This window comes from Benincasa hispida, chromosome 2 (genome assembly GCF_027475165.1).
Source record: "Benincasa hispida cultivar pf3 chromosome 2, pf3_genome.v1.1, whole genome shotgun sequence".
Lineage (NCBI taxonomy): Eukaryota > Viridiplantae > Streptophyta > Magnoliopsida > Cucurbitales > Cucurbitaceae > Benincasa > Benincasa hispida.
The window spans coordinates 9,281,672-9,300,927 of NC_143479.1; positions in this window are offsets into that span (position 1 = coordinate 9,281,672).

Below are 19,256 nucleotides of genomic sequence, written 5' to 3' on the forward strand. Positions count from 1 at the left end.
AATCTAGATAACAGAGGCTACTTTGGTAACATATTATTTTGACCAACTCAATCTCAAATATAAGACACAATAATATAATATTATTATTATTGTACAAAAATAAAAGAGGAAGGACACCAAATAATCTTTACCAATATTCACTTAATTGCATGCACATAATACAATCAAAGTAACATAAACATGTGAATATCGTCAAATATCATCAATCAAATTTAAATTTAAATTCACCAAAATATCAATCAAATTTAAATTTACCACATTATCAATCATATTTAAATTTAAACCACAACATGATCAATTAATCTTGAATCCACAACATGATTAATCAAAATTAAACTAGATTCACACTATAATTAATTTAATTTAATCTTGAATTATCAAGAAAACCTTAGATTCAAATTGACAAAGTTAAGAATTAAAAATAACTTATCAATTAAAAATCCAGACGCAAAAGCTGAAAGTTATTAATTGACAAGTTATCAATTATCACTGCCAACGTGAATTCTGTAAGCATGTCCACCCCCACCATCGTGGGTTTCACATTTGGGCGGTGTTCATGTTGCAAAGGCCATTCTTTTTTCTTTTTTTTTTTTCTTTTTCTTTTTAAATTTTATTTTAAGTCTTTAATTATCTTTATCGAAACTAAAATTGAATCACAATACAAATGAAAAACAAATAAAATCTAACAATCCAACATGAAATTCAAGCTCTGATACCACTTGATAGCATAAATACTTTATATCTATATTGAATAGATAAACTCTATAATCATTCATGTCAAATTGCTAAGAATATATACATACCGGATTCCATTGAAGAAGATTGATGATGACTCTAAAGTGACGTCTATTGTCTTCCTCAACCAAAGCTCTAAATGCTCTAAATGGGATCTCTCTCTAGATGAGATTCAAGAAAGATTGAGCGCTTATTGCTTTGGTGTATTGGGGACTATAGCCTATAGTCTCCTTATATACTAGTTCAATTAAGGTTTCCATTAAACCTTAATTAACTAGGAATGGGCTTTTACCATTAAGTCCATAATCTAGGGTCTTAATTAATTAGATCACATAATAGGCCCAATCTAATAAAATAATCTAATGTGATAAATTATTAACCCACATACATAGTCTATACTTTAATTAAACATATTATTATTTAAATATGTCTAACAAAACAACCTTTATTCATTAAGCTTTGTCTGTTCCCCATGTGGAGTCATATATGTTGAGATCTGCAACCTCATGTTGAAAATCATAATCTTGGGCCTCAATTTTGCCCCTAAAGCTTCTAAATCAGACTGTCCATGCTTTAAATTCAATTTCTTGTTGCTATGTGTAACGGTCATGCTTGTCCAGGGCCTGTTGCCCATGGCCGCATGCCCAATCCAACCCCCTTCTAGCATATTTTCATGTCCTGTATTGTATTAGTTTAGTTAGCTTGCTTTCTTTACATTTTCATTGTAAGTGACCACTCGCCCTTTTGCATATGCAAGGGCGCCAGTTGGCTTTTTGTTCAGAATGCACTATATGGGGATAAGACTAACCATCATTTCCTCATACCCGGAGTAGTACTCTATAAAGCCGTTGTTGTTGCTTATTGCTTTCTAGTCTACTACAATCTTTCTTTCTTTATTCACACTCACAAATCTTCTTACGAAAACCTTTTCTCCAAACCCGTTTTCTAAAACCGTTTTCCCTAAAACGGGGGTGGAGGTTGCAAGAGGCACTCGGTGTGCCATCGGCAGTCCGTAATCGAGTTGGCTGGCTTGTTCGTGAGCGGGAACAAGTGCCGCACAATCGCTAAGAGAAGCTTCCGAAAGAGCGATTGTGACAGTTGGTATCAGAGCCAGGTTGGCTTATAGAGGGAAGATCAGTGATCATGTCGGCGACGAAGAACTTGAACAAGTCCCATGTGGACAGATTGGTAGAGATAGAAGAACAAATGCTCTACCTGAGAGAGGTCCCAGATAATGTTCGTTTCCTTGAGACTCGGCTACAAGAAGTTGCCGAGAAAGCCGATGGAATTGATGCGGTGGTAGGCCGCCTAGACGGATTACCCGTCAGAGAATTGATGATGAGGGTAGAGACCCTCGAGACCAAAACAGTACGGTCCGGCAACTTTGAACGAGGCGATAGCTCCTCGGGTTCTGTTGCCCACATAGAGGAGCGTGTCGAAGAGCTGGACAGCTCCCAAAAAGCAATACTTCAGATGGTAACCGACCTATCTGAAGACTTTCGATCGGCCCTGGATGTCGTCAGAGCCGAGATAGCGGATGTGAGTGCGAGGGTGAATCTCACCATCCGAGCGGTAGGGAACCAAGCCCCACCTGGGGGCGCAGGGGCAGTAAGCCGAATAAAAATCCCAGAACCAAAACCCTTCTGTGGGGTGCGAGAAGCGAAAGCCCTGGAAAATTTTATCTTCGACCTTGAGCAATACTTCAAGGCGACGAACACAGTGGCTGAAGAGTCGAAAGTCACAATAGCAACGATGCATCTAATTGAAGATGCAAAACTGTGGTGGAGATCACGATTTACAGACATACAGGAAGGACGTTGCACTATTGATACTTGGGATAGATTGAAACAAGAACTTCGTTCGCAGTTCTTCCCTGAAAATGTTGAGATCTTGGCTCGACGAAAACTCAGAGAGCTAAAGCAAACAAGTAACATCAGGGACTACGTAAAACAGTTTGCAGGACTCATGTTGGACATACGAGATATGTCCGAAAAAGACAAGGTCTTTTGCTTTGTGGAGGGGCTGAAACCGTGGGCAAAAGCAAAACTATATGAACAGAGAGTACAGAATCTCCCCTCTGCCTATGCGGCAGCTGAACGACTATACGACCTTAGCACTGACTCACAAGATGTGAGGAAGCAATCAACTTCCTCAAATGAGGAAAACAGAAACAGCCGTTCCAGCCCTCCCAGGCCTGGGGGAGGAGACAAGAACACAGGGGGGGACCGTAAATCATCCCAACCGAGATCAGGAAACAACTGGCGGGGGCCGCCACAACAGCATAACAATTACAATCGCCCCCTGTCTTGTTTCATATGTAGAGGGCCACACAGGGCGCGTGAATGTCCAAATCAAACCGCGTTTAGTGCTTTTCAAGCCACATTAGCCTCTACCTCCGGAAACGAGGCCGAACTAGAGGAGACGGTAACCGAGCCAGCGGCAGAAATTGAGAATCCCAGGATGGGGGCATTGAAATTTCTGTCTGCACTCCAGAAGAATATGGGAAAGGCGACGGAGCCACTAGAGAAAGGTCTCATGTATGTGGACGCTTGGGTCAACCAAAGATCGGCCAAAACCACTATGGTTGACTCTGGGGCTACCCATAACTTCATGGCGGAAACGGAAGCTCGCCGCCTGAACTTGAATTGGGAAAGAGATGCAGGAAAGATGAAAGCTGTGAATTCCGCAGCCCTACCGATTTCGGGGATAGCGAAGAGAACTCCGGTAAAGTTAGGAGACTGGAAGGGCCTCGTCGACTTCGTGATTGTCAAGATGGATGATTTTGATGTGGTACTGGGGATGGAATTCCTACTTGAACATAAAGTCATACCAGTGCCCCTCGCCAAATGCTTAGTCATTACCGGATCTACACCGACCGTAGTCCAAGCAAGTATCAAGCGGCCAAATGGAGTGAGAATGATCTCAGCCCTCCAATTGAAGAGGGGCCCGGCCCACGACGAACCCACGTTCATGACCATCCCAGTAGAATCGGTTGAGTCCACTGAGGAGGAGATCCCCCAAGACGACCTATTTGTCTTGGAAGAGTATCGAGACGTCAGGCCGAGAAGCTTGCCCAAGTCCCTACCCCCACGAAGGGGGATTGACCATGAGGTCGAGTTGTTGCCAGGGGCAAAGCCGCCTGCCAGGAAGGTATATCAGATGGCCCCGCCCGAATTGGCTGGGCGTCGAAAACAGTCAGACGAGTTGTTAGGTATGACTCAGCTTAGCTTCGATATCCAGCAGAGTTCCGCGGTCGGAAAGGCGGCCCTCGAAGTGTGCGACAGACAGCCACTCAGGCCACACTTGGTGGACCACCCTTATGCAGGCAAAAGTCCTCAGACACATAACTTCACTAAAGAGTGGAGCAAAACCCCTGAGATAGCTCGCGCCTACCTAGAAAGAGCATCAAGGAGAGTGAAGAAATGGGCTGGTAAGAAGCAGAGGGCCCTTGAGTTTCAAGCTGGGGACAAGGTCCTGATCAAGCTACGACCGGGACAGTTTCAGTTCCGAGGCCAGAGAGACCAACGGCTAGTAAGGAAATACGAAGGTCCAGTGGAGGTAATTGAGAAGGTCGGGAGAACCTCATATAGGGTTCAGTTACCCTCATGGATGAAGATTCATTCGGTCATCGGTGTGAACCTCCTGAAGCCCTATCATCCCGAACCCGAGGATGGACAGCGGAACATGCTAAGGCGCCCATCAGTCACGATGAAGAGTTTTGCTGAGAAAGAAGTTGCACAAATCTTGGGTAAACGTACGCGCCGCAGTGGAAGACCCAGACGAGAACTGACAGAGTTCTTGGTGAAATGGAAGGATCTCCCCGATGAAGAGATCAGTTGGGAGCGGGCCGAAGACTTGAAGAATGCGGCTCCGGCCATCGCAGGTTTTGAACAAGGTCGGTTGACGGGGACGTCAACCAATTAAGTGGGGGAGAATGTAACGGTCATGCTTGTCCAGGGCCTGTTGCCCATGGCCGCATGCCCAATCCAACCCCCTTCTAGCATATTTTCATGTCCTGTATTGTATTAGTTTAGTTAGCTTGCTTTCTTTACATTTTCATTGTAAGTGACCACTCGCCCTTTTGCATATGCAAGGGCGCCAGTTGGCTTTTTGTTCAGAATGCACTATATGGGGATAAGACTAACCATCATTTCCTCATACCCGGAGTAGTACTCTATAAAGCCGTTGTTGTTGCTTATTGCTTTCTAGTCTACTACAATCTTTCTTTCTTTATTCACACTCACAAATCTTCTTACGAAAACCTTTTCTCCAAACCCGTTTTCTAAAACCGTTTTCCCTAAAACGGGGGTGGAGGTTGCAAGAGGCACTCGGTGTGCCATCGGCAGTCCGTAATCGAGTTGGCTGGCTTGTTCGTGAGCGGGAACAAGTGCCGCACAATCGCTAAGAGAAGCGTCCGAAAGAGCGATTGTGACACTATGGACCAACTTTTTTCCGCATTGGCTTAACCAGATTGTTGGGGCGATATGGAAAAGGTTTGGGAATTTTGGTGAAAATTTATTGTTTCTATTAAAACAAAAAATTAAGCTTGGTTTGCAATTTTTATTTTTGGTTAAAATACCATTTTCGTTCATGTACTTTGAAGTTTATTCAATTTTAGTATTTATACTTCCAAATATCTAATTTTAGTTCCAAAACTTTCAATAAATCTTAAATTTAGTCCCTTGAATTTTTTGGATTTTATGTCTTAAAACTCGTAGATAGTAAATGGTATCAATTGACCATCATCAATAAAGAGATATTGATGTTAATTCAATAAATGTTATTGATTGTGTTGTATTCTATTTTCTCTTATGAGTCTTGAACTGTATGTGAAGACATTGGGATCAATATTCAAGGAACAATCTAAAGAGCCTGTAGTATAGGGATAAGGTTGGGTACCTTATCCTGTGACACTATAGATAGTAATCACTTTTGTTGGGATTGGTGTCCTAATTCTCCCGGAGTCTGATTGTTTTGTAAAGATACACATTGTTTAATGAATAAAATAAGTGTTATTTAATTCTGGCATTTACTCATAACCAATAAACAAAGCTCCTTGGTTATCTTATGTGAACTTAAGCATGTATATGTGATATACAAGTGGATCATGCCATAAGTAATAACCTAAATAGATCTGTAGTATAAGGATTAAGGTAGGATACCTGATCCTGGTGAAACTACGGATATGGCCCGCTTTGTAGAGGTTTGCAAGTGTTGTAAACTCCTACAGATGGTAGATTCTGACCATTCATGTGGAAACGTGCGAGCGGGGTATCCTATACAAAAAGTTTGTATAAGACCTAGACCACGAGATGACTAGACTCTATATATAACGTCGTTGATACTAGAGACTTGCATCTCACCTAAATAACTATAGGTGACACGACCTCAATCCTGAGTATTTTGGGAACTTCTGCCTTTAAGAGGCGGTCCTTTGATTAGTATGGGTGAGAGTGGCCAGATTGCCAACTCAACATGCCTACCTTTTTGGGGACTTGTCTGATCTGTGAGCTAGGAACTCAATCCACAAGATGGAATTCACTCCTTTCTCGAAGTAGGGATAAGTAGAGAGATTGCTCCCTTAAGGGCTGATTCCGAGGCTTGAACATAGTGGCCACAGCTTCTCTTTGGAAGAGAAGACTTAGTCATAGTGGCCACATCAGGACTATGACTGATGTTCATTATAGGAATAAGTGGTACTAGACAGATGTAACTAGAGGGGCATAACGATTATTGGGCCAGTTGTACTTACGAGCGATCTGTGAAGGGTTGTCACATTGCTGATTGGTTAAGATGGACACATAATATATCTGTGGTAAGGAGAGTTCAGCTGTTGGTCTTTAGTGGAGTTCCTGGCAGTTAACGGATGGTGGATCCCGTGACTAAAGAGTTTACTTAGTTATTCATGTACCATTGGAGCTTCAACCTACAGGTCCATAAGGTCCCCTTGGTAGCTCAATGGATTCAGTTGAGGATTAGTTATTGGTATTGATTTGAAATGTTCAAATTGACAAGAGGTATTTTGATTATATATGATATAATCGGGACGATGTATGAGATATATCTAGTGGAGGATTGATGTAAATGAGATTTACATTAAGTAACATGGAATAGAAAAAGAACTATGGTTTATATGTTTCATGAGATGAAATATTATCATTTATATTTATAATAATATTAATTATTTGATAATTAATTCTTTTTCTTTAATAACCAAGTGAGTGGGTGGTTATTGAATTCATGGTAATCGTAAGTTTAAAAGGAAAGTGGTTTTCCTATTTTGAAAAGATGATTTACAAATGCTAAAAAGTTTTCGTAAAAAGTTTTGAGATTTTTCTCTCGGCACAAAGGATCTCATGGTGGTCGTCAAGTAAATATGGATTTACTAAATGACGGCTAGGCGAGCTAAACGATCGTGCAGTGGTGAGCTAAACGATTCTGCAGTATTTACTAAACAATCGCATAGTTTTACTAAACGATCGCTTACCCTAAGTAAACGATCGTGTAGTGTCTGTAGGCGACAAACCGAGCTAAAGATCGCATAGCTTTTGCTAGATGATCGCTTAGCTTTATCTAAATGATTGGGCATCAACCTATACAATAGGTCTCCGCCATCTCCCACTTGCCCAATCGTGTACACGATTGGTGTTTCCTTCTACGTTTGCCTCATTCCAAGTTCCAATAGAGCCCACCCTCTGGATTCTCACACTGAGAATACCAAGGTCGCCTTATTGGTGGTGTCAAACACAACTCGACACTGTCAAGGTTTTTTGGAGGCCATTCGCGCTGTTGCGGAGGAGTTAGTAACCGAGGTGATTGCTGAGGATGAGCGTGGTGTTCGTGCTGTTACTGAGGAGTTCGTGGCCGAGGCGATCATTGAGAACGAGCATAAAGTGTTCATGCTGTGTTGCGATCGTGTAGATCGAACGTTCGAAGTTGCTATTGTTCAAGCGGTCGTTGATGCGTGATGTTATACGATGAAATAATGGAAAAGTATGCGATGGTGGAAAATGCATTGTGCAAGCAAGTTTTCTCAGCAAGATCTAAGTATAAATCCTACTGAGTTGCTTGGTAAGCCCAGAGTCGAACTCAGGGACTAAGGAAAACAATATGTGGTGGTAATTTTTAGATCGCTTTGAGGTAACAAATAAATCAAAGAGTTGGTTGTTTGTTGTTTACAATATAAAATGTATGCAGCAGAGTTGAGAAAAGAGTTAAAGATGCGATGAATATGCAGGGGAACGGGTTGAGAAGGGGTTTAGCTAACACTTTCTAGGATTGCGTTCATTGTTATGCAATCATGCTACATACATACAATAGCAAATCATCTTTCAATGCAAATGCTATGGCTTCTAGTTTTAGAACGCATGCGATATATGCGATGATGTCTATAGGACTTATACATAAGCCTCTATTCTTGTCTATGCGATGATGATTGACACACACACATACTGCCTAACCTATCTCTAGGGTATATGCGATGCATGCTGGCAAACAGAGCTTATCTCTAAGTCTCTATCTCTTGCTTATGAAGATCTAATCTTATTCTCTCGAGTCTAGATTCTAACCTAGCTTTCTCAAGTCTTAGGTTCTTTCTTTAGACTCTTTCTCAAGTAGCTCTAAAGGGTGATGGGCACAACATAAGACAAGATGATCGCATGCAATAAAGATCCTAGGTCATGTTAGCTAAATACTTCTCAACCCATTCGACAATTTTAGCTACTTATGCGTATTTTATAGAGAGTGAACAAACGTAGAAAAGAAAGTTCCATTCTATATATATATATATATATATATAAAATCAAAGTACAGAATGACAATACGGAATAAGAATAAAGAGCCTGGTAGCAATTTCTTGCTTCCCAAGGCTTTTACACTGTTCTTTTCTACTCTGCTCAAAAGATATTCTTGCTCTCGCAAAAGTCGGCCCTCTCTCTGTTTTTTCACGCCTCATGAGTTTTATCTCGAGCTGACCAGGACAATCTTCCGACGTCTTTTCCCTTCTCTCGCTTCCATCTTCTAAGTATATGAAATCTAAGAACAAGAACTCTAAGGCTGGGCGAACTAACTAACTGAACGAACTTCTTCACTGAAGATGGCCTTCAGTATTTATAGAGCTTCAGGGTGAAAAGCTTCTTCTCTCTTATGATTGCATTGATGGGATGACATTAATTCTCTGTCTGATGCGCCAAATAATTGTCACCAAAAAGTTGAGTGTACTTGCTACAGTAAGTCGTTAACGGCTTCTCAACTTAATTTGGAATCGACCGTCATCAGCTTTCTGTCCTATCGTGATTTATTAAGCTTTCACCCAGATGCACCCACCTTGATGCGTCGGCTCTATGCAGCCATCTTCTCGAGCATATTTTCGAACGCAAACGATCGCATAGCCTTGCAGTCGTAGTCTCTTACACGTGCGAACGTTAATTTCTTTGGATCGCAATTCCGCCTTACGTCAACGCATTTTCCTGCATAAAATAAATAAGTTAGCTGTTTTAATGCGATGGACGCATGTGATCGCAATGTTGTGAACTTAGTGCTTTTGGATGCAATATTGTATATTTTTACCATCGAAATCCTGCATTATTTTATAACTTAGCGCTGTAATAACGTGCATTTCTGCCCATTATTAGTCATGCGCAACGGAACGTGGAGACTCATCTGCAATTATTCGTACAATTTTTCCCTTTGGGCATTTGATATTTTCATGCTGTAATTTTTGTATGAATTGTATAACCACTGTTTTAAAGTCGATTATAAATGTATTATTCGTTCTAATGGGATTAGTGTCCTAATTCTACCGGAGTCTCATTGTTTTGTAAAGATAAACATTGTTCAATAAATAAAATAAATGTTATTTAATTCAGACATTTGCTCACATCCAATAAACAAAGCTTCTTGGTTATCTTATGTGATCTTAAGCATGTATATGTGATATACAAGTGGATCATGCCTTAAGTGAGTATATGTGATATACAAGTGGATTATGCCTTAAGTGATAACCTAAATAAGTCTATAGTATAAGGATTAAGTTAGGATACCTGATCTTGTGACACTACGGATACGACCCACTTTGTAGAGGTTTGCAAGTATTGTAAACTACTATAGATGGTAGATCCTGACCATTCATGTGGAGAGTGGAGTGAGGGTGTCCTATACAAAGAGTTTGGAAACTTCTGCCTTTAATATTGAATAATTAATTCTTTTTCTTTTAAATAACCAAAGTAGTGGGTGGTTATTGAATCATGGTAACCGTGAGTTTAAAAGGAAAATGGTTTTCCTATTTTTTTTTTTTTTTTTTTTTTTAAAAAGATGGTTTTACAAAAGATTGAAAATTTTTTGCGTTTTCTCTTCGTGCAAAAGAAACTCACGAAGTCGTCAAGTAAATTCGGATTTACTAAACAATGGCTGGGCGAGATAAGCGATCGTGCAGAGTAGAGCTAAACGATCATGCAATATTAACTAAACGATCACATAGTTTTGCGAGACAATTGTTGGCCCAAGGTAAACGGTGAGTCTATAGGCGACAGACCGAGCTAAACGATGAGCTAAACTATCGCATAGCTTTTGCTAGACGATCGATTAGCTTTATCTAAACGATTGGGCATCGACCTATACGATAGGTATCTGCCATCCCCCACTTGTCCAGTTGTGTACACGATCGGTGATTCCTCCTTCGTCTGCCTCACACTAAGTCCGAACAGAGCCCACCCTCTAGATTCTCACACTGAGAATACCAAGGAAGCCTTGTCGGTGGTGTCAGGCTCAACTCGAGACCGTCGAGGTTTTCTGGAGGCCGTTCGTGGTGCTGTGGAGGCCGTTCGTGTTGTGGAAGAGTTCATGACCAAGGAGATCCTTGAGGACGAGCACGAAGTGTTCGTGCTGTGTTCGTTGTGGTGTTGCGGTCGTGTAGATTGAGCGTTCGTTGTTGCTGATTGTTCGATGGACGCGCAACGGAGCGTGGAGACACTTCTGCCATTGTTCGTACAAATTTTGCTCTCTGTTCATTTGAGTTTATTCATGCTGTAATTTCTCTATATGAATTGTCTAACTGCTTGTTTGAAGTCGACTGTAAATATATGTTCATTCATGATTGTAGTTTGGAATAGTCTTGTTCCGCTGCTCATGAAAATCTTGAATCTGATTTCTTTCAATTGGTATCAGAGCCAGGTTCTCTGATATTCTAAATTACTGATCTGATTCGAACGCTTTTTCAGTCGCGGTGGGTTTCTACATTTATGGTTAACCGTTTTCTGCATTTGTGGATGAATATGATGAATGTTTCGAGTTTAAATTGCCTTTTTTCTTCAAGCTTTCGGTATTACAAAGTGTTAATTGTAAGGTCCTCTGTGTTTTTGGGCGAAATTAACTTTGCAATCGAGTCTATAATTCAAAAAGTTCGAGTTCATCGAGTCGTTCGTGATGAAGCTTCGGTGCATGGCGATGCAGTTCTCAACGAAAAAGAAGACCAAGCGTTGGTCGAATCGTGTAGCCTCAAGTAAACGATCGTTGGGATTTAATTAAGCGATCGTTTAGATTTTTTTCTAGAAGGTTCTGTAGTATGTTCTAATCGATCGTTTAGCTAATGCTAAGCGATGCGGTAAATCGTTTACCATATCGCGTACCGTTGGTTTCCCGATCGCGTAGGCGTTGGAGGTAGACGATCGTAATGGGATCATGCGATGCACGTCGTCTAGTAGAAGGAATGCGCTAAATGATCGTGTAGTTAGCAAGCTTCATCGCTTAGTTACTACCTATGCGATCGCGTGTATGTGATATGGAGACGCTAGCTAAGCGATCGCTTAGGCAATGGTGCTCGCGACATCGTAGTCGCTTAGACGATCGTGGAAGGCAGGCGCTGTGCGGAGCACACTAAGCGATCGTGTACTTCAGTCTTCATCGCTTAGTATAGGTACACTATCGTGTAGTAATGTTAAACGATCATTTGGATTTTTCTGAACGATCGTATAGTAAATGCTAAATGATCGTTTAGCTCTGGGAGTGCTAGTAAGCGATAGAACGAAGTATTTATTTTATCGTGTAGATGATCGTAGGGTGCTTAATACACGATGGATGGAGAAACGATGCTTTGTCGAGCGGTTCAAAACCCGGTTCGCCTGTTTGAACCGGAGAATCCTTCTCTTTGCAATATTTAGATTTTCTTTTGTGTTTTTAAGGCAATTTTACTCGGTTCATCAACTTTTATTGCTTATACATGTAATGTATGGTGCTTATATGTCAAAGTATTTGTCATATAGTTAGAACCCACCTTAGGTTGTGCAATTATTCATTGTCTTTGTATTATAATTGTTATAATCTAGCATGAAGAAATTACTTGAAAGCATGCGCATGCATCATGAAATATAAGAGTTATATTTTGCATGCAGTGAGCATTATCATGCATCATCCTTTTATTATAAATGTTATAGTCTAAGGGTGAATGGAAGCATGTTTTGCTTGTTTCATTGCTGTTTTGTATAAGTATTATATAAAAGAAGTAGCAATGAATGGATAATGCATTGAGTATGAAACTTAAGCTGTTTATAATCGTTATGAATGTCTTGCATATGTTAGCTTCGCATTGTGGTGGTTGTTTCCGTTTATAAGTGTTATAAAGGAAATTAGACTGATCAATAATTCAGAGTTGCATGCGAACTTAGGGTGAACTCAAGTTTTTAAAAGGGTTTTAAAATTGTATTGAGATAGACCTAAGTTCAAGTGATTCTAAAGAGTTTAGTAACCTAGATTAATCTTTTAAAATCAGTTTAATAGGATTAAATTGGTTGAAATAAAAGATTAAATTTGTTGTAAACCTATATATAAGGGACCTTTTGTCTAAGGCGGGTTCTGGCTAGGCTAGGGTTCTTAAGTTGACGGAAGCGTAACACCCCTACTTGATAAATTAGATAGATTTTCAACAAGCATGCGACAATTTGGTCAAAGATTCCGTTAAAGAGTTTAATGGATGATGACCAAAAGTTGTTTCACTATCCAAGGTAAAAGTTACTCTTGGGAAAACCTAAAAGTTACTTAGTTAAAATCCTTAGCCGTGTTTTTTCTAAGTAAACTAAATCCTAGGTTATAAAATACTCAGTGGGAGGAAGAGGCGTATCATATATGTCTATGATTCCACTAACGTTTCTCTTTGTATGTTCACGCCATGAGATTCATGCTTGGCCTCGAGATGCCCAGGATGCATCCCCCTTTGGATGGTGTTTGCATGAATCAATATCAAGGTGAACAGTGAGAGTGTTTATAGTAAGTGGATGAAAGATGTGTGTCAACACATCCTATGGTCTCTGTCATTGGTTCACACCGTGAGATCATTTTGTACGCCCTCATGTCGCCTTGGGAGCGTCCTCTTTCAGATGGATTTTTGTGCAGTTGGTCAATATCAAGGTGAACTCCAGAAATAGATAGGGTCGTTTTAGGTTTTGCCCCAATCAAATTTTTTCCCTTCGGATTGGCCTTTTGGGACGGACCTTTAGGGCTTAAAATGGCGGGTCACACTTATGGGAGATTGTTAAGTAAGTTAATGATCTCTTGGCCAAATCAATGATTTCTTGTCGTTATAGGAACAAGAGTTGTTCTGGTATTAATGACTGGTTGAGAACTTCTCAATTCAGAGGAGGGATAACTGACCTCCCTTCGGCGGCTTTTATCCTAAACTTTTGAAGCGTCATTGCGAAACTAGATGCCACGCGAGGTTGATGTTAGTTTTTCTAAAACCTTATTAGATGATGTTTTGTTTTACAACGTGTATTTACTTAAAACCTAACGTAGGTCAATGTATTTTTCTCTTCAGCAACTCATTAGTATTTCCGTTTAAAGCTTTTAAAAATGACCGATTATTTACAATGGAAAGAATCGTGTGAAACAAATTTCGTGGTAAACGACCTCCATCCCACTACTCTCTAAAAGAGGAGACAATACAGTAAATATGATTTATTGGTCTTGGAGACATATCTGGTAGAGAATGATGATTCTGCCTGGATCCTTGATTCAGGTATTACCAATCATGTCAGTTCCTCTTACCAAAGATTCAGTTCCTGGAAAACCTTGCCATAGGGAGAGATGACTTTTCGAGTTGGTACTGGTGAAGTTGTTTCAGCTGTTGCTGTAGGCAGGCTGAAGTTATTTGTTGACAAGAAACGTTATCTGTTACTAGATAATGTTTTTATAGTTCCTCATATTAATAGGAACTTAATCTCGGTTTCTTGTCTCATTGAACAAGGCTACACTGTCTCCTTTTCTAAGAATAAAGTGTTTATTTTCAAGAATGGAATGGAGATTGGTTATGGTTCAATGGAAAATAACTTATATGTACTAAGGTCGTTAGTCATAAAAGCCTTATTTAACACTAAAATGTTCAATAAGGCAACAACAGCTAAAAGACCAAAGGTTTCTCCAAAGGAAAATGCCCATCTTTGACATCTAAGGTTAGGTCACATCAACCTCAATAGGATTGATAAGTTAGTGAAAAGTGGACTTCTAAAGAGTTTAGAAGAAAACTCATTGCCAGTATGTGAATCATGCCTCGAAGGCAAGATCACCAAACGACCTTTTACTGGAAAAGGTTACAGAGCCAAGGAATCCTTGGAGCTTGTACATTCAGACCTCTATGGTTCAATGAATGTTAGAGCTCGAGGTGAGTATGAATATTTCATCTCTTTCATAGATGATTAATCAAGGTTTGGATATCTCTTCCTAATGCAATGTAAGTCTGAAGCCCTTAAGGAGTATAAGGCTGAAGTTGAAAACTTGTTAGGTAAGAAGATAAAAATACTACGATCTGATCGTGGTGGAAAGTAAATGGACCTAAAATTCCAAAAGTATATAATAGAACATGGGATTGCTTCCCAACTTTCATCCTCTGGTACACCTCAGCAGAATGGTGTATCCAAAAGGAGAAACAGGACCTTGTTGGACATGGTTCGGTCTATGATGAGTTATGTTCATCTTCCAAACTCGTTTTGGGATTATGCAATGCGGACTGCATGTTATATCCTAAACAACGTTCCCTCAAAAAGTGTTTCTAAAACACCTTTTGAGTTATGGAGAGGCCGTAAAGGTTGTTTACACCACTTCAAGATTTGGGGCTATTTGGCACATATGCTAGCGACTAACCCACAGAAATTGGAACCACGTTCGAAGGTTTGCCTCTTTGTGGGCTAACCTAAGGAAATGAGAGGAGGTTACTTCTATGATCTGAGTGAGAACAAAGTGTTTGTTTCCACTAATGTTATCTTCTTGGAAGAAGATCACATGAGGGATCATAAGCCACGAAGTAAACTCGTTTTACGTGAGATCTCTAGTGAGACTGAGACTGCTGAGGGTTCAACAAGGGTTGTTGAACAGGCCGACAAATCAACAAGAGTTGTTGAGGTCGGAATGTTTAGTTAACCAGCTTAAGAGTTGAGACTGCCTCGACGTAGTGGAAGGGTTATGAACCCACCAGATCGCTACATGGGTTTGACTAAAGCCCAAAACATCATTACGAATGATGAGGTCGAGGATCCATTGTCTTTTAAGAAAGTAATAGAGGATGTTGACAAAGATGAATGGGTTAAGGCCATGAACCAGGAAATGGAGTTTATGTACTTCAATAACGTCTAGGAGCTTGTTGATCCACCTGATGGGGTAAAACCTATTGAGTGTAAATGGATCTATAAGTGAAAGAGAGGTGTAAATGGAAAGGTGCAAACCTTTAAGCTAGACTCGTGGCAAAGGGTTATACCCAAGTTGAGGGAGTTGACTATGAGGAAACTTTCTCACTTGTTATCATGCTTAAGTCTATCAGGATTATCTTGTCCATAGCCACATTTTATGATTATGAAATATGAAAAATGGACGTCAAGACTACCTTTCTTAATAGTAATCTTGAGGAGACAATCTATATGACTCAACCAGAGGGGTTCATCGTTCCAGATCAAGAGCAAAGAGTTTGCAAGCTTCATAGGTCCATTTATGGGCTAAAACAAGCATCTAGATCTTGGAACAACAGATTTGACACTGCTGTCAAGTCATTTGGCTTTGACCAGAATGTTGATGAGCCTTGTGTTTATAAGAAGATCGTCAACAACTCAGTAGCTTTCCTGGTACTGTATGAGGATGATATCCTAATCATTGGGAATAATGTAGGGTATCTGACTGACATTAAGAGTTGGCTCGCTACCCAGTTCCAAATGAAAGATTTAGGTGAGGCACAGTATGTTCTCGGGATGCAAATCATTCGGGATCGCAAGAACAAATGGTTAGCCCTGTCTCAGGCATCGTACATTGATCAAATGTTGATAAGGTACAAGATGCAGGATTCCAAAAGGGGTTTATTACCCTTCAGGCATGGAATCGTTTTGTCTAAGGATCAATGTCCTAAGACACCTTAAGAAGTTGAGGAGATGAGACAGATTCCCTATGCTTCTGCTATAGAAAGCTTGATGTATGCAATGTTGTGTACCAAACCCGACATTTGTTAGGCAGTAGAGATTGTCAGTCAATATCAGTCCAATCCAGAATTTGATCATTGGACGGCGATCAAGATGATCCTCAAGTATCTTCGGAGAACGAGGGACTACATGCTTGTCTATGAAGATAAGGATATGATCCTTATAGGATACATGGACTCTGACTTTCAGACCAATAGAGATTATCGCAAATCGACATCGGTGTCAGTGTTTACTCTGAATGGAGAGGCTGTAGTCTGGCGAAGCATCAAGCAAGGATGCATCGCGGACTCCATTATGGAAGCTGAATACGTAGCGATTTGTGAAGCAACTAAAGAGGGTGTTTGGCTGAGGAAGTTCCTTTCAGATTTGGAAGTTGTTCCAAATATGGTTTTGCCGATCACACTGTATTGTGATAACAGTGGGGTTGTGGCAAATTCAAAGGAGCCTCGGATCATCTTCGGGGTAAGCACATAGAATGGAAATATCACCTGATCAGGGAGATTGTGCATCGCAGTGATGTGATAGTCACGAAGATCGCATTGGAGCACAACGTTGCCGACCCCTTTACAAAGGCCCTCACGGCTAAAGTGTTCGAGGGTCACCTAGAGAGTCTGCGTCTGCGGGACATGCGACATCGTGTCTAGGGCAAGTGGGAGATGATTCTAGGGTATGCTTTAGTTTATTGTATATTGTACATTTTTATATCGTATTGTACATTAGTCTCCCGAGTCATTAGGACAAGTGGGAGATTGTTGGGATTGGTGTCCTAATTATCCTAGAGTCTCGTTGTTTTGTAAAGATACACATTTTTAATGAATAAAATAAGTGTTATTTAATTATGACATTTATTCATATCCAATAAACAAAGCTCATTGGTTATCTTATGTAAACTTAAGCATGTATATGTGATATACAAGTGGATCATGCCTTAAGTGATAACCTAAATAAGTCTGTAGTATAAGGATTAAGGTGGGATACCTGATCCTGGTGACACTACGGATACGACCCACTTTATAGAGGTTTGCAAGTGTTGTAAACTACTACAGATGGTAGATCCTGACCATTCATGTGGAGACGTGGAGCGAGGGTGTTTTATACAAAGAGTTTGTATAAGACCAGGACCACGAGATGATTAGACTCTATATATAACACCGTTGATACTAGAGACTTACATTTCACCTAAACGACCATAGGTGACACGACCTCAATCCTGAGTGTTTTAGGAATTCTTGCCTTTGAGGGCAGTCCTTTGATTAGTATGGGTGAGAATGGCCAGATTGCCAACTCAACATGCCTACCTTTCTGGGGTCTTGTCTGATTTAAGAGCTGGGAACTCAATCCACAATATGGAATTCACTTCTTTCCCGAAGCAGGAATAAGTAGAGAGATTGCTCTCTTAAAGGCTGATTTCAGGGCTTGAACATAGTGGCCACAACTTCTTTTTGGAAGAGAATACTCAGTCATAGTAGGACTATGACTTATGTTCATTAGAGGGATTAATGGTACTTAAGAAGACAGATGTAACTACATGAGCATAACGGTTATTGGCCCAGCTATACCTACGAGCGATCTGTGAAGGGTTGTCGCACTGCTCATTGGTTAAGATGAACACATAATATATCTGTGGTAAGGAGAGTTCAACTACCAGTCTTTAGTGGAGTGCCTGGCAGTTAACGGATGGTGGATCCCGTGACTAAAGAGTTTAGTCAGTTATTCACATATCGTTCAAGTTTCGAGCTACAGGTCCATGAGGTCCTCTTGGTAGCTCAATGGATTCAGTTGAGGATCAGTTCTTAGTGTTGATTTGAAATGTTCAAATTGACAAGAGGTATTTTGATTATATATGATATAATCGGTTTGATGTATGAGATACATCTAGTGGAGTATTGATGTAAATGAGATTTACATTAAGTATCATGGAATAGAAAAAGAACTATGGTTTATATGTTTCATGAGATGAAATATTAAAACTATAGGTTATAAATATAGTATGATAATTTGGTTATCATTTATATTTATAATAATATTAATTATTGGATAATTAATTCTTTTTCTTTTAAATAACCAAAGTAGTGGGTGGTTATTGAATCATGGTAACCGTGAGTTTAAAAGGAAAATGGTTTTCCCATTTCTTTTATTAAAAGAAGGTTTTACAAAAGATTGAAAAGGTATTGAGTTTTCTCTCTGTGCAAAAGAAACACACGAAATCGTCAAGTAAATTTGAATTTACTAAACGACGGCTGGGTGAGCTAAACGATCGTGCATAGTAGAGCTAAACGATCGTTCAGTATTAACTAAACGATCACATAGTCTTGCTAGACGATCGCTGGCCCAAGGTAAATGATCGTGTAGAGTCTGTAGGCGACAAACCAAGCTAAACGATTGCATAACTTTTGCTAGACGATCGCTTAGCTTTATCTAAACGATTGGGCATCGACCTATATGATAGGTCTCCGCCATCTCCCACTTGCCCAGTCGTGTACACGATCGGTGTTTCCTCCTTCGTTTGCCTCATACCAAGTCCGAACAGAGCCCACCCTTTGGATTCTCACATTGATAGTACCAAGGTAGCCTTGTTGGTGGTGTCAGACTCAACTCGACACCGTCGAGGTTTTCTAGAGGTCGTTCGTGGTGCTGTGGAGCCATTCGTGTTACAGAAGAGTTCGTGGCCGAGGAGATCGTTGAGGACGAGCGCGAAGTGTTCGTACTGTGTTCATTGCGGTGTTGAGGTCGTGTAGATTGAGCGTTCGTGGTTGTTGATTGTTCGAACGGACGCGCAACGGAGCGTGGAGATGCTTCTGCCGTTGTTTGTACAGTATTTACTCTCTGTTCATTTGAGTTTATTCATGCTGTAATTTCTCTGTATGAATTGTATAACCGCTTGTTTGAAATCGATTATAAATATATGTTCATTCATGATTGTAATTTGGTATAGTCTTATTCCGCTACTCAAGAAAATCTTGAATCTGATTTCCTTCACATTCATGATTATGATTTGGAATAATCTTAATTCCACTGCTCATGGAAATCTCGAATCCGATTTCCTTCAATTGGTATTAGAGCCAGGTTCTTTGA